The 14,912-nt window shown below is 38.7% G+C and overlaps 1 long non-coding RNA gene across 1 annotated transcript in view; it reads right to left on the minus strand.

Annotated features, from left to right (window-relative positions):
* The window catches only part of LOC141779700 (uncharacterized), a 57,535-nt gene extending 44,734 nt beyond the window's left edge, over positions 1–12,801 (minus strand). Inside the window, exon 1 of the long non-coding RNA XR_012596400.1 lies at positions 12,242–12,801. This is a non-coding gene — a long non-coding RNA (uncharacterized LOC141779700). The remainder of the gene's footprint in view (positions 1–12,241) is intronic.
* Positions 12,802–14,912: the final 2,111 nt, after the last annotated feature.

Genomic DNA, 14,912 nt, shown 5'->3' on the forward strand with positions numbered 1-14,912 from the left:
AGAGCTGCAGTAGGAGGTCTATCAGGGTCACTTGCGGTCGCTCCTCTGAATGTAAATGACTATTAGATTAGGGGATGATTTGGGGTATAAAAGAAGAGACAAATTGTTCAATTTGGGCTAATTAGAAGAGAAAATGTAGACACTGACCAGCTCGGCCTTGGCTTGAATACCTAATTACAGAGTGGAAAAATTATCCAGCTCGCTCTCCAAAATTACAGTCAGGTTTAACAAACAAACGCTGACCCTGACCATCGGAGGGGACAGACTCTCAATTTGTATATTTTATGCTGCTGATATAAAGCATACTTCACTCCCTCCTGAGCTCATTTATCTATGTGTGTGTGTGTGTGTGTCTGAAGTGGTTGCTGATATTTAGGTCCATATAATGTGTTTTTCAGCCAATATTATCCCGCTATTGTTTGAGTTTTCTTTATGCCTTTCTTTTCACCAGTTCTCCTTTATCTATTTTGCATTAATTGCATCTCTCTTAATTGTTCATCTGTTAAACAGAGAGTTAGTATGGCGCACGACAAGTGACGAACGACAAAGGCACTTCAGAAATGTTGCACACAAGCTAACGCTCTAGTACACTTCAGAGCGGTGACAAAGTGCAGCTTTTAGTGCTTAATCAAAAATCATTTTAAAAATAAAAAAGATATGCTAATTGTGTTTGTTATTACACGCTAAACAATTGGCTCAGACGCGCTAGTCAGTGAATAAGGGAGGCTGGAGTAAGCGAGAGGGAGCAGAATAGAATAAGAAAAAGAAGTGAAAACTGACATCTAAATTCTCTGTAGATGCTACAGAGATGGAGGTTCTCCACTTTTCCACTTTTCAGAAAACACTGTGGATCTTTGAGGTTGTGGAGAAGGATAGATGTCGGTGAGCCACTGGGTTGTAAAGTCCAAAAATAAAATAAAACGCTTTTCCAACCTGCCGCATCTCAAACCTAAGGGTGTGAGAAAATATTGAAAATATCGAGTATCATGATATTATGTTTTGTGATACGGTATCGGTTCTCAAGAACACTATATCAATTTGTTATTAATAGTTTACATGCAAAGATTAACTCAGTCAATACTTTATTTCGTTTGCCAAGAGATGTGTCCCACAGAATATTTATCCCTTGTCCCACGTCCCACATATTGAGACGATGTCCCACATTTTCATTGGCTCTAGTTTTCAAAAGTCAAACCACTGCAGGACAGACGCTTTTCTAAAATCTGGCTTTTATCCAACGGCTGTGAAAAAAGCAGGGAAGGCTGTCACCACGGCGCTGTGTTTGCTGTCAAATTGCACACACGTGGGTCAAGTGTCACCGTCTTTGCTACGCTACGCCCAATGGAAAAAATTGTGCGTTCATATGCATATACAAAGACTATGAAACTACTTCTAAGTATTTATAAGCCGGTGGAAGGAGATTCTCAAGAGTTTTTTGCGAAATTTTCCAGTTATTTTTCAATTTCACACACGGGGGGGGAATACGACGTGAAGCGACACAGTTCATGTGAGTCTCACAAGAAACGGCAAAAAGAGATGTGCCGATCTATGGATGCATTCGGGCAAAGCATAGAGATGTTACAAGATAAGAGGCAGAATAGAAATGTTCATTATTTAAGTTAGATAGACATATCTAAATTGTAGACCACCTCTCGGCATTGGTAACGTGTCCCACATTGTCCCACACAAACATACTCTTTGTCCCACATTTGGTTTGTTGGGATCTGGTCACCCAAAGTAGTGCTGTGATGTTGGATTTTACAGGGACTGTGACGAATGCAAATACATATCTCACTCAAAATTAACTTTTTTACTCCGATTTTATGCATATGGCGGTGTATTTTTATAGCTTTTAAATTTTTTATTTTTTTTAAATCGCATTTTATCGCCTTGTTTACGGTATGACAATATATCGCAATATTTTAACCCCTGTGTCATTCAGGAAGAAGGATCCAGATACTTTACTTAAGTAAAAGTAGAAATACCTCGGTCTAAAAATACTCAATTACAAGTAAAAGTCTCAAATTCAAAATGCTACTTAAGTAAAAGTATGGAAGTATTATCAGCAAAATGTACTTAAAGTATCAAAAGTAAAAGTACTCATTAAACAGAATGGCTCCTTTCAGTGTTATATTTTTATGGAATATTATATTATTCTGTTTTTGTCACTAACGCATACATAAAAGAGCATTTTAATGTCGTAGTTCCTCGATGTGGAGACGATTGTAGTTACTTTGTGTACTACTGGGTAGATTTGCAGTATATTACTGCATCATATAAGAATATAATGCGTCAAATAAATGTAGTGCAGTAAAAAGTACAATATTTCCCTCTGGAATGTAGTGGAGTAGAAGTATAAAATAGCTGAAAATGGAAATACTCAAGTAAAGTACAAGTATGTCAAAATTGTACTTAAGTACAGTACTTGAGTAAATGTACTTAGTATGTATTATATCGCCTATACTCATATAGATCTACTCAAACCGTTCATGCATCTGTCCAGCACAACATCTGTGAGGGTCAAGAGGTCAGCAGCTGCAGAGATGCTTCGCCGATGTTTTCGGAGAATACGACAGAAAAGTGACTTTTGTTTCCACACATTCATCATTTCGAAAAAATTTTTAATTTAAAAGGACTTCTGTGATAACTTTACACATTGTGTTACTGAAGGCCTTTTCTCATACAATTGGCTGAGTTAAAAAGAGGCTCTCAGATCGCAGAACAAATGGATACGGGTCATCCTCGGGACATCTACGGCTGCTCGAAGCATTCCTTGCATTATTAAATACAAAACTATCAAATAAAAGATGGTGAATTTGTCGCGGCCCCGGATGCATCGAGAAAGAGATTATTACCTTGTGGCAACACCAAAAGATTAATTAGAATCCCTCAATCCAGATTCATGTAATTAAAAGCGATCTTTGAACCACCACTGAGGTGAATGCAGAGGAGAAGTTGTCATTGAGCTATTCTTCTCTTCATAAGCTAAAGGTGGTATGTAACTGCGTGGTAAATGGACTGTTTCCTCTGCTCTGTTTTTTTCTTTTTCTTTCACCATTACTCCGATTGTGAGATACTCATAGCCGAGAGAGGGGCTATGTGATGGAGTATGACCGCTGTCACAATACAGACAACAGAAAGGCTTGGTGAAAAATGTAATTTCCCCTCCTCTGTGGAGCTGCAGCAAAGGGAGGGAGGGAGAGGGGGGGGGGGGGGGGGGGGGGAACGAACCCAGCAGAATTATTTGCCTGCAACTACTAGAGCTTGTGGTAATTACTATAATGATGTCTCCAAGTCAAGGCACAGCCAGTGCCGCGATCACATAGAAGCTGATCAGAAAATACAAGTTTCAGGGGGCACACAAGGCAGCTATCGTCATCTCATTAATATCATGCTAAATAAGGAGAAATGACAGAAGGAGCCTTCTTGGCCTTTCGCAAATACGAAGTGGGGTAAACAGCTATGTTCTTATTGTATTCTCATAAATGATATTAGTAGGTTGAAAATAACATCTTTTTTTTATGCCTTCTACAAATACAATCACTTGTGTGCCTGATATAATCATTTCTATATTTGTACACTACAGCAGTTCTACTGAGGACACCGATTTCTGTATTTCTTATGGGAATTTTGGTAGGTTTAATAACATGAGAAGTTTTCATTTGATAATGACACACATACTCCACAAGTTAGGTATTTTTCGAGCGGATTCTGACGTTTTTTTGCACCAATATCGATACCGGATCAGATATCAGACCGATACTGACTCAAATAGCTGGATCGGATATAACAATGGGGCTGATCTATTCAATTCAATTCTATGTTTATACACCATATACATTATGCACTGGAAATTGAGTTTCTGTTTAAGTTTTGACCAGTTTGTTGCCGCATTAAAAAGGTTTACACTTGAATTGTAATTCCTGTTAATTATGAAGATTTTTTTGGCAAGTTGCTGGTGTACGATTGATTATTTTAATAATAAATATAAATTCAATAAATTTATATCTACGTATTTAAAGTGGCAGTAGGCAGTATATTTTTGGCATCATTTGGCAAAAATTCCATAATAACCTTTCAGCGTATTGTAATTCAAGTGTTCTGAGAGAGAACTAGACTTCTGCACCTCCTAGTGGATCTGTTTTCAGGCTTTAGAATATCTAGCTCGTGACGGGAGACTTTGACCAATCACAGGTCAGTTCATTGAGAGAGCGTTCGTATTGGCTGTGCTCCGGTCATGTGACCGGAACTTGGCGTTCCTTCACCAGATTTGACAATGGCAGCGGCGTCACAAACGTTCTCACTTTGCAGCTAAACCGTGCACTACAAGATGATTCTGAAAACATTTGAGAAAAGAAATAGGCATTAACATAACATAATATTGATTCATATTTGATCAGCGCTGCCTAGTTTGACCGTTTGGTCGGAGTTCGTGAGTGATTGACAGCCGGCTCTCATAGACGGCAGCTGGACAGTAGACCTCAGATCAGCTCTGACTGCTTGTTTGCAGATGCCGTTAGGAGCAACGGTCGACACCGGAGGACACAGAGGCACATGATTGTTTTCAGGTTACCTGTTTCATCTACTACTGTCACGATATAGCGACCGTTTTATAAAAATAACTTTTTTTAATCATATTTGCTCCAATCTCGCCTACTTCAGCTTTAAGGTACATTTAGTTTTATTAAGTTAGGAAAGCAATGTTTAAGTCACGCCTGACGTTGCCTTACACATAACAGAATGATCCCAGTCATTTCCACACAATGATACATTCAGCTTATTAATTAAACACTGGTATCGAATCGGTACTCGTTATCGGCCAATACCCAAAGCCCAGATATCTGTATCAGAATCTGGACTGAAAAAGTCAGATTGGTGCATCCCTAGCATTTATATTGCATCTTCTTAATCAAACAAGAGTAGTAGGACGGGGGGTTTTGGAGACACGGAGGATGTAACATGCAGAAACTAGGCTTCCCTGAGGAAGACAGTTTCGAGCAAACAGTGCTTTGTGACCGAAAGCAATTTCTTTGTGACTCTGCGACTGGCCCGAGAAGACATGGTGGACACGCAGGGACATGCTGATATGCACAGATGTTCCCCCTCATATCCACAAGCGTGTGACCGCAGTCACTGGTTCGCCCTCGCCTGGCGCCCGCTTACGCAGCTTGCCTCTTGGTCCCTCCACATTACCCACTACCCCGTTTGATTCTGATGGGTCCTGAAAGCCAGGAGACATACGTGGCTGTAACAACATCAATGCGCTTCACCAGGTTTTCAAGTCGGGGACATGTCTTATTATAATTACTACCTATGTATTATTTATTTTGCTCCAGAGAGACAAATCGTCATGGTGCTCCCTGGACGGTTTTGTGTTTTTTCCTCTCCGTCCTGTCCTCCTTTCCAGTCCTGGGAGAGGAGGGAAGACCACAGTTTGGGGGAGAACGGTGGGGGCAGCAGTGATCTGCAAATCATTTATTTACGTTTGGCATCTGCATAATGAGGCAGGGAGCCAATGGCAGCCCTGGCTGGCTGGAGACAGGGTGGCATGCCTTCAGTTTTAATGGGCACACTGAGGAAACTTCCAATGCTTCTTGACATTTCTCATAGCGAAATAAACGTGCTCTGGGTCAGAGTGTCTATTAGGAAGATAAGAGACGAACAAGTCAATTATACTTCAATGACTGCATAGCCAGGGGACCTCATTAACATGATCAGGGAGGTCCATGCTGCAGCAGCCCTCTCCTGTGTGTAGCTCCTGATTAAGTTGTGGAAGAATGACATGGCCCTTTTTTTGCCTGCTTTATGTAGAAAAAGACGTAAACATATTCAAACATACATAAGCAACACATATAAATGTGGATCCACATGTACACGACACGCGGCAGACATCGCCAGGACGCCGTGTCTGGCCAGCCAGCCAGAAATTGTTGACACATTCAAAAAAGTGAGAGGCGCACTCCATCAGGGGCTGTGTGGGGAGGTTTTATCTGCTGATAGGGTCACGGAAGTAGATGCTTTTGGGAAAACATTTGTGGCAGGGGATGTTGCGAGCTGTCATGCACAGCCTGGACGCATGGCCTAGGGTTGCAAGTAGATGGTGGGTGGGTTGGGAGCGGTGGGGATGTGGGTGGGGGGTAGCAGGCAGAGGCGGCGGCACGGGTTTAAAAAAGCAGAGCCTGGGGTTTGGTGGGCGGAGTGGTGCATGTTCTTTCCCCCCTTTTCCTCGGCGCTGGCTTGTTTTCTCAGCGAGGACGCTGCGATCTGTTGACGTTGATGCGATGAGTGCAGACAGGGCACAGGAAGCACTGGCTTGTCTTTTCTAGTGCTTGCATAGTGTGCATCATATCCAGCCGCTGCTCGGCTAAGGCTCTAATTAATTAATCCAAGTGCCTATCTGGACCAGTGGGAATTGATCAGCAGTCATCTTATCAGTGAGAAAAGTGCTGGCTACTACTTTTGACTGGAAGAAAAACATTCATTCATCCAGCAATTTCAACTGTTACATTATTGTGATACCCGGTCCATGTTTTCTTTTTGGTTTGAAAACAGAATAAAGCAGTATTTATGAGTAACTGTAGCTACAGTAAATGTATTTCAATGAGGAAAAATAGATTAAATTCAAAGCAGTTAGGGCTGGGGGATATGGAGAAAATCAAATATCACAATATTTTTGACCAATTACCTCCATATCGATATTTTGCTACAATATCGGAGGGTTGAATATTGGTGCTTTCACTAAATATTTACACAATGAGATTTTTGATAAATAATCATCAGTAATGTGTCATTAGTAAAGTCATCAGTAAAGTCTGGTAACTTAAAAAATGACATTACTTTATTGTAATGCAGCCTTTAAAACCAGGAAAAGACAACACTTGTGCCATATTACGATATTACAATATCCAAAATCTAAGACGATGTCTCGTCTCATATCACGATATCGATATAATATCGATATATTGCCCTGCCCTAAAAGCGGTACAATTTTCTTGAATAATTTGAAAACATTGGCCTGAATTTCAGGACTTGTATTGTAGTATTTTAGTGTCAACTAGGGCTCCACAATTAGTCGAATATTAATCACGATCACAATTTTGGCTTCCCACAATTAAATGAACATGATAGACTGCAATATTGATGTTTAAAATGTGTGCTCCGCTCAAAGAAAACTCTGCTGCACATCAAATCAAGTGCTTCCTAAACTAACAGCCAGCCACCAGGGGGGGCGATCGAGATGTTATCGCTTCACTTTATGAGAGCTGTCATGCCGCTGCGTATGCACCCTACAGTGGCAGCCTGTGAAAAAACTTTCCTTAATGTTGCAGCTTCAGTCCAGAGTACAAGAGTGATATATGATATATACTGTGTGTATATATATATATAAATAACTAGTTTTGCCCGTCAAAATGGAAATGCACTGAATTCAGGTGAAGAAGAACCTTATTTTAAGTCTTATTTTGATGCAAAAACGTGTACAATAGCAGAAATGTAGCACAACAAGGAAGTGAAAGCAGTGCTCTGTTTTTTTAAATGTAAAGTGCAATAAAACTGTCCCTAAAATTAATGACTAATATGATAAATAATCTTGATCTCAATATTGATCAAAATAATTGTGATTATCATTTTGGCCATAATCGTGGAGCCCTAGTGTCAACTGCAGTAAAGTATTTCTTATAGCCCCTTTCTAGATCAGACATCATGTGCTGAAAATAACAGGAGCTGAAATCCCCATTTCTGAGTCTTTCTCAGTTCTGACTTTTTGTACCGCCTGACATAAAGAAAGTGTCCTCTGCTCAGCTGTATTTAGAAATAGATCTAATGTTGCTATAAAATTGATCTGATTTCTATCAACGGGCCGTCCTTATCAGAATCAAGCTTGATTGCTTTCATTTTTAGATGATCTCTGGTTTGTTTGCCCCGTGTGTGGCCGTGAAGAAGAGAGGAGACAGTAACAAGCCTTTGTCCACAAGCACACACAAAGGCATCCCACTAGGAAAAGGTCCCGGACATATCCGCTCACATACCTCCATTATTGCTCTCTGAAACATGAATGATTTGATTATTTGATGACAGCTTATTTCTTAAATCTGTTTCGGCACCATATGTGTCTAATATGCAGCTCGCCCGCCATATGAATGCCTTGCCCTGTGGGTCTGAGGGAGGCCAGTGCAGTTTTCAAACCTGGAGGGAGGATCGGCTTGTGAACTCAGACAAGCATACTGCGCTGTGCAAAAGCGCATCGGACTGGATTCAAGTGCATGTTCAAAGAAACATCTTCCTCCTGCTATGCATCTCTCTCTCTCTCTCTCTCCCTCTTTTATTATGAATTAATAATGCTGCTTAAGGCTGTAAGTGCTGTTTTTTTAATATCTTGGCCTCAGCAAACCAACCAAATCAAGCAGAATAAAGTTACGGAAAGCCTCTTTCATTATTTCCATTGCCTTCCTGAGGAAGTATTCTCGTTATCATAATTGGTTCGCCAGTCTTTTCCCTTGCAGGGAATTTTAAAAACATGACAATGCTTCATGATTCAAACTAGCTTTAACCAGCTTGGCAACCTGTGTCTCGTCACTCTAAATGGCTCTTTAGTTGATCTGACTGGATGACAGTGATGATAAACTGACAGATGGCCCATACTCCAAATTAATTTAATTAATTCCTATTTCTTACAGAACTTATTTTCTATCAGTCCTGATGAAGTTTCACAGAAAGGAAATGCATTAGTCTTTGGAAAACATTTAAATAAAAAAGAAATTCACAAAGAAATATATCATTGATGTATTTTAGTTAAACAAATTATATTTACATCACTGCAAGGAAATTATTTATTTTCCTTTTAATCAAGAGCCATTTTGCAAATTCTGGAAAGCTAAAAAAATAATGATTGACTGACGAATCATAATTTTTCTGCCACAATATACTGTAATTGAAGCATATTATTATTATTTTTAATATTTGCCATATTTGTGCACCATATGGCATGTTTTGCAAATGACCCTTTCACACTAATACTTTCAAATTAACACAGTTTCTAACTGAGTAGCATCAAAAAGACAAACAATATTTGAATAATGTAATCCATCCATTAATGAATGGTGTTTTTGTGTACTGTGTCAACACTCAAGTGTCGGTTTGTATATTGCCTCTGGGGCTTAAAGAGTCACGGTTGATGGTGTAGCTGGAGGTCACAAAGGTCAGGACATTGAGGCCGCAGAGAGGTGCTCACTCTAACGAGGGGTCCTGTGAGGACGGTGTGTCCGTCTCTGCGTCCCCCACTCTTATTCACACCTCGTGAGGACGAACCTGACAGCTCACCATTCGATATCACTCGACTGCAGGGCAGGGTTAAACTAAAACTTAAACTAAAATAAGCAGAGAAAGATTATTGTCGTAAACTGAAACTAAATTTAAAAAAAATATATCCTTTAAGAAAATAAAAATGAACGTAAATTAATTTCAGTTTTAGCTAAAAATATATCACTACTGAAAAAAGGAGACAGCATGAATTTTCATCAGCTCTCGTGACATTGAACCACAGAACTTTAATGGCAAATATAAAAACAAAACCTTTCTGAAAAACTGAAATTAAACTAGCAAGCACACTCTGAAAACTATCTAAAACTAATCTAAAATTAAATCAAAAAGTCAAAAAGAAAAGATAATAAAAGAAAAAGAAAACTGATTGAAAATTCAAAACTATTATAACCTTGCTGAACGGATATCAAATGACTTGTCAAAAGAAATCCTGAATCTGACTGAACTGGAAAGTGAAAGGACTGGCTCAGATGACCTCAGGAGCTGTCAGAATAAACACATGAATCCCTATTGAAGCATGCCGTATAGTGGAAGGCATTGTATAGTGGTATTGACAAATTGCATCAAGAATTAAGAAAAAAATGCATTGAATTAAGAAATTGACTTGACAAATAGGCTATTTAGATTTTTTTTTTTGCTCTCTCAAAGAACTTTTCCAACAATTGATCCTGGCCTTGCCAATGCTCCACTTGGGAACAAAATCAATTCATGAGCTGTGACGGAGGTCACACTGTGGTCTTGGGATACAAGTCTTCCTTTATCCACCTGCAAATAAAGCTCACCACCGCTTCAAGGTTTGTACCACAACAAAATTTCCAGAGGAGGAAACTACAACAATGGCACATTCAGATTCCTACTTTTGACAACAGGCAAAGATGTTTAGCAGTTAACCTGGTAGCACTTACAAGTTTAGTTTGCAGGTGTCATAAAGGTGAGAGGTGCCCGAAATGGACTGTGAGACTGTGTAAACATGAGTATGTGGAGGTTGTGAGGGGTTTGGTGCAGAGATGGAGAGAGTACTAGAATATTGTACTCAAGTAAAAGTACTGTTACTTTAAAGAGAGAGGGGGGAAGGGCTGCACAATTAATCTAATATTTATCGTGATCACGATTTTAGCTCCCCACGATTAAATGAACATGATCGCCTGCAATATTGACGTTTAAAATGCGTGCTCCGCTCATAGAAAACGCCGCTGCATATCAAACCAAGCGCTTCCTAAACTAACAGCCAGCCACCAGCTGGTGATAGAGATGTTTTGGATTCACTTTTGGATATTATCTATACAACCAATGTGTTTATGATTAAATTGAGAGCATAAGAAAGGGATAATGTACAACGAGCTGGTCATTGTTGTGAAATAAACCCCGACAGGACAATGCCGCACCCTGACGCTGAGGGGTGGACAGTGGATGGTGGTTTTGCGTTGCTGTGAAGGGGTTTATTTCACAACAATGACCCGCTAGCTGTACATTACTTTACTTACTTTATACTTTATTGTCAGACAGGTCTGAAATTTGTTTTGCATAACAGCAGCTCCGTTTGCAACATCACAGAAAGGACAAAGACAATAAACAAGGATACAAACATTTAAACATTACAATCACAGAAGACAATATTCAGGGCCCTTTAACGCACATTTGATCTGGGATTAGGCTCCATATTTAGTTTAAGGATTGACTGATGCAAAAAAGAGTGCTTCAGTCTACCCCGCTGATTACACAGCTACTTACTTAAGAAATCAATAATTTGACACAAAAACGGTCTGCCAGAGTCTGACTTCAGAACTGCGCCCATAGCAACAGTCTGTTATACATAGCAACGGTCTGCTATAAAGAAATAACAGACCATAGAACGCCGTGATTGACCATTCAGAATTGAGTATTCAACAAAGTCGTACAATAAATTTGTTTATTTTGCCTCTTAATGTTGTTCATTTTGTTCTCAAAGTACACCAGATTGACGAATTTACCTTTAAAATGTAGCTAAGGGTAGAGTGAATATTCTTGTATTTTTTCATATTGCAATATAGCAGAAAAAACATCATTGCAATGTCAGTTTCTTCCAACGTCCGCAGCCCTAATTTGTTTGTTTATTTTAATGTGAAAGTGCAATACAAATATGTTATGTAAATATCTGTGATTTCAATATTGATCAAAACAATCATGATTATCATTTTGGCCATAATCTTGCAGCCCTATGGGGATGATGACACTAGTGATGATACTACTGTTGAATTAAAGACATTTTTTAGACTACAAAATAGACAACAGATATACAGGAGTGGAACAACATCAGCAGTAAGACTCCTTTTGTCCAAAACAAGTCTGTGCATACAAATGATTATCAATTATATAAATATACACGTGTCTTCCTCAGTGTAGCCTCACAGGAATGAGACAAAACCAAAGAATATATAGAAGCAAAGAGAGGAAACTCCGGTGTTTTGGTTTTACAACAGCCGCTGTTACCATCTTGGACAGAAAAACCTTATTATATTTATAATATTTTATTGGTCAACACAGGCCATTTCGGTGGAATATGACAGTAGAATATATATATATATATATATATATTTATACTTTTATGTGGCACTTTTTAGGCGGACGTTTTACTGGCGTCAGTAGTCGCTTTTAATCCAAAATGGCGGGAGCTAGCTTTACTGCTGGTTGCTATGGCGCCTTCAAATGAAATTGGTGAACTCCTGTTTTACAACATCAGAAGTCAACTATTGAATAGGCTAGCAAGCGTGTAACATAATGCAATACATTCAAAGCCATTACAGAGGAAACATATGAGGCCGTTGGGAATATCAGCATTTACCTCAGACATATTATACAATTACGAAAAAAACAATATACGACTGAAATTACAACATATTCACTTAATCACTCTTGGCAACATACGTTCTTTGTTTGTACTCACCTTGTCTGAACGGCACCCTGTTAGTCCTGTTAGTCCCCAACAGTCCTCTCCAGGTTCAACTGTCCCAGTATAACCAGTCCACTCAGCCTCTCTGTCCCAGTATAACTCGACCCCTCTGGTCCCACTGCGCTCCTCAAACTCAAAACATTTTGAGCATCAGGGATGAACAGTCTCAAACAGCAGTAAGTCCTCACACACCGACACCGACGCCGCACTGACAGGAGAAGTTTAACTGGAGAATCCGCCACCATGTTAGCATCGCATGCTAGCCAGGCCTAGCTCGGCCCTACTGGTCATGAACTTAGTGGCTGTGTCGCTTCGTGCTCGCCGAGTGTTAAATCGGTCATTTATTTAGATAGATGCAACATTGTTTACTATGCCATGGTACAAACATGCAAATTATAACTTAATAATAGCTTAATAATTATATATATGTATGTTATCTTTAATTTGATGCTAGCTCTGCCCGTGAACTCGGCGGCCCGTGTGCAAACATTTCTAACCACTTCCAGGTACGTCACCTGTCTGCACATGCAGCGGGCGCCGCCCTGCGGCCGCAGACACTACTGCAGCTGATGATTTATAGTCCTGTCCATATGTAAACACAGGTGGTTATATTTAAATAGAAAACAGTGGAACACTATATTTCTGTTACCTCGTAAATATATAATTACAAATAGAATCAAGGAGTTTCTATTTAAGATTGTACACAGGTGCTACTCTGCTAAAGCTAATATTTGCAAGTTCTTTAACTGTTAACAATAGATGCACTTTTTGCAATTGTGAAGGGGAAACTATCAAACATGTGTTTGTAGATTGTTTTCATGCTATTTCTTTTTACTTCTCAAAATATTTTGAAAAAGATATCATACTAATAAAGACTGAGATATGACTCACTTTTAATAATCCCATTTTTTTCATTTTGTTTACATAATTAATTTGATTAATATTTTAGCAAAATATTAAATCCATAATATTATATGGCTTAAAAGAATTTATACCTTTAAAGATACTGATTTGAATTTTTTTTTTTTACTATGATTGAAAACTTAAAACTCAAAAATTCGAAATTGGTAAAAAGTATTAGATTATTTAGACATTTCAAATCTATTCCAATTGTTTAACAGACCCGGATTTTTTTCTTTTTTTGTTTTTATTCATCTTTTCCTTTCCTTACATTTTATTTTTTGTATAATTTATTTTATTTAATATTATTTTTATACTGTCAAATATGTTAACTTGAGTACTGTATTGAATATATATATATATATATATATATATATATATATATATATGTATATTCATATTCCTGTCTCCTGTTCCATCATCTCACAGTTTATCAGGAATTTTAAAAAAAATACAAAAAAATGTACACAAATAACGGCTTTACTGTTACAGTAAGAGTAAATGTAATCTGTTACTGCCACCCTGGTTTGGGGGTTGCTGTTGTAGCCACTGGGATTCTTCTTCTCTGCCATTTAGCCCTGTTAATGACCTCCCTGCCATGCCAAATCCCTCTTCTCTCCAAATATTTAGACCTGAACTCCCAACATCCCCTCAGGGGACAGAACAAGCTCTTTAATTGATATACTGTGCATCCCCAAACCTTTGAATTTGGAGGAAGGAGGAAACTGGTAAACTGGTGTAAATAGAAGAACAAAAGGCTCCTGCACAGAAAGAAGGATTTATGTTCTCCTCTGCGTTGCTGGTGTCATGCTGAATGTCCCTGCTCCCTCAGATCTCTGCTGAAGAGATAACGTTGGCTGTGCCCTAACAAGACGTACAGTTATGGTTGACTTCATTCCTCCCAGGTCTTCTCATCAAGGCGGAAGAAGAAGAAGGCAGAATTTATTCACTTTAAAAGGAAACACAGCACTTTATCTGTCTTGCTTGTTCATTTGACATGTGAGAAATAAACATGCAGGAAAAGAAAACTCAGATGTAGCCTAGAAAAGACCAAAATCACCAGCAGGAATTAACACGCTGCCTTTTTTTTTGACACAGACTATTTAACGTTGCCTATTACTGTGGGGAACTGAAGCATTAACGTTTATCCCTTCAGTAACCTCTGAGCCATACGAAAGCTGTTATGTCTGGAACAGAGCACAGCACAAGTGCCACTATGCTCTCTCACGGCAGGTTGTTTTACTCTGCCTCTCCAGGTAACAGATGACACAAAGGTTATATTATACTTGTATTTTGAAGATCGACAATACTGCTAGTTTAAGAGGGTTACAGCTTTTATTTTGATGAAAACAATTAGCTTTTACTGGCTAGTAAAGACACAACTGCATAACACATTGGCTGCACCTTGTAATAGCCCTGATAGAATATGTATAAAGTACAAAGTTTCCAAAAATACAGAATTTATCCGGCTTAATTTGGGGAAAATTAATGTGTAGGAAATGATGCACAAGACATCCAGAATATTTCCAGAATAGGATGTTGCAGCCATAAAAAAAATAAACTTCATAAAGCTTCAATGAAGAGTTGAAACAAGCTGATACAGAGTATATAAGTAGGCTATATGTGTGGAATAAGGTGATTTTTCCAACCTAAAACCTACTTAAAGGAACAGTATGTAGCATTTCTATTAACAGAAATGTAATATAATATTATAATGTGTTTTTATTAGCATATAATCACCTGAAACTAAGAATTGTTGTGTTTT

The sequence above is a fragment of the Sebastes fasciatus genome, chromosome 12 (genome assembly GCF_043250625.1).
Source record: "Sebastes fasciatus isolate fSebFas1 chromosome 12, fSebFas1.pri, whole genome shotgun sequence".
Lineage (NCBI taxonomy): Eukaryota > Metazoa > Chordata > Actinopteri > Perciformes > Sebastidae > Sebastes > Sebastes fasciatus.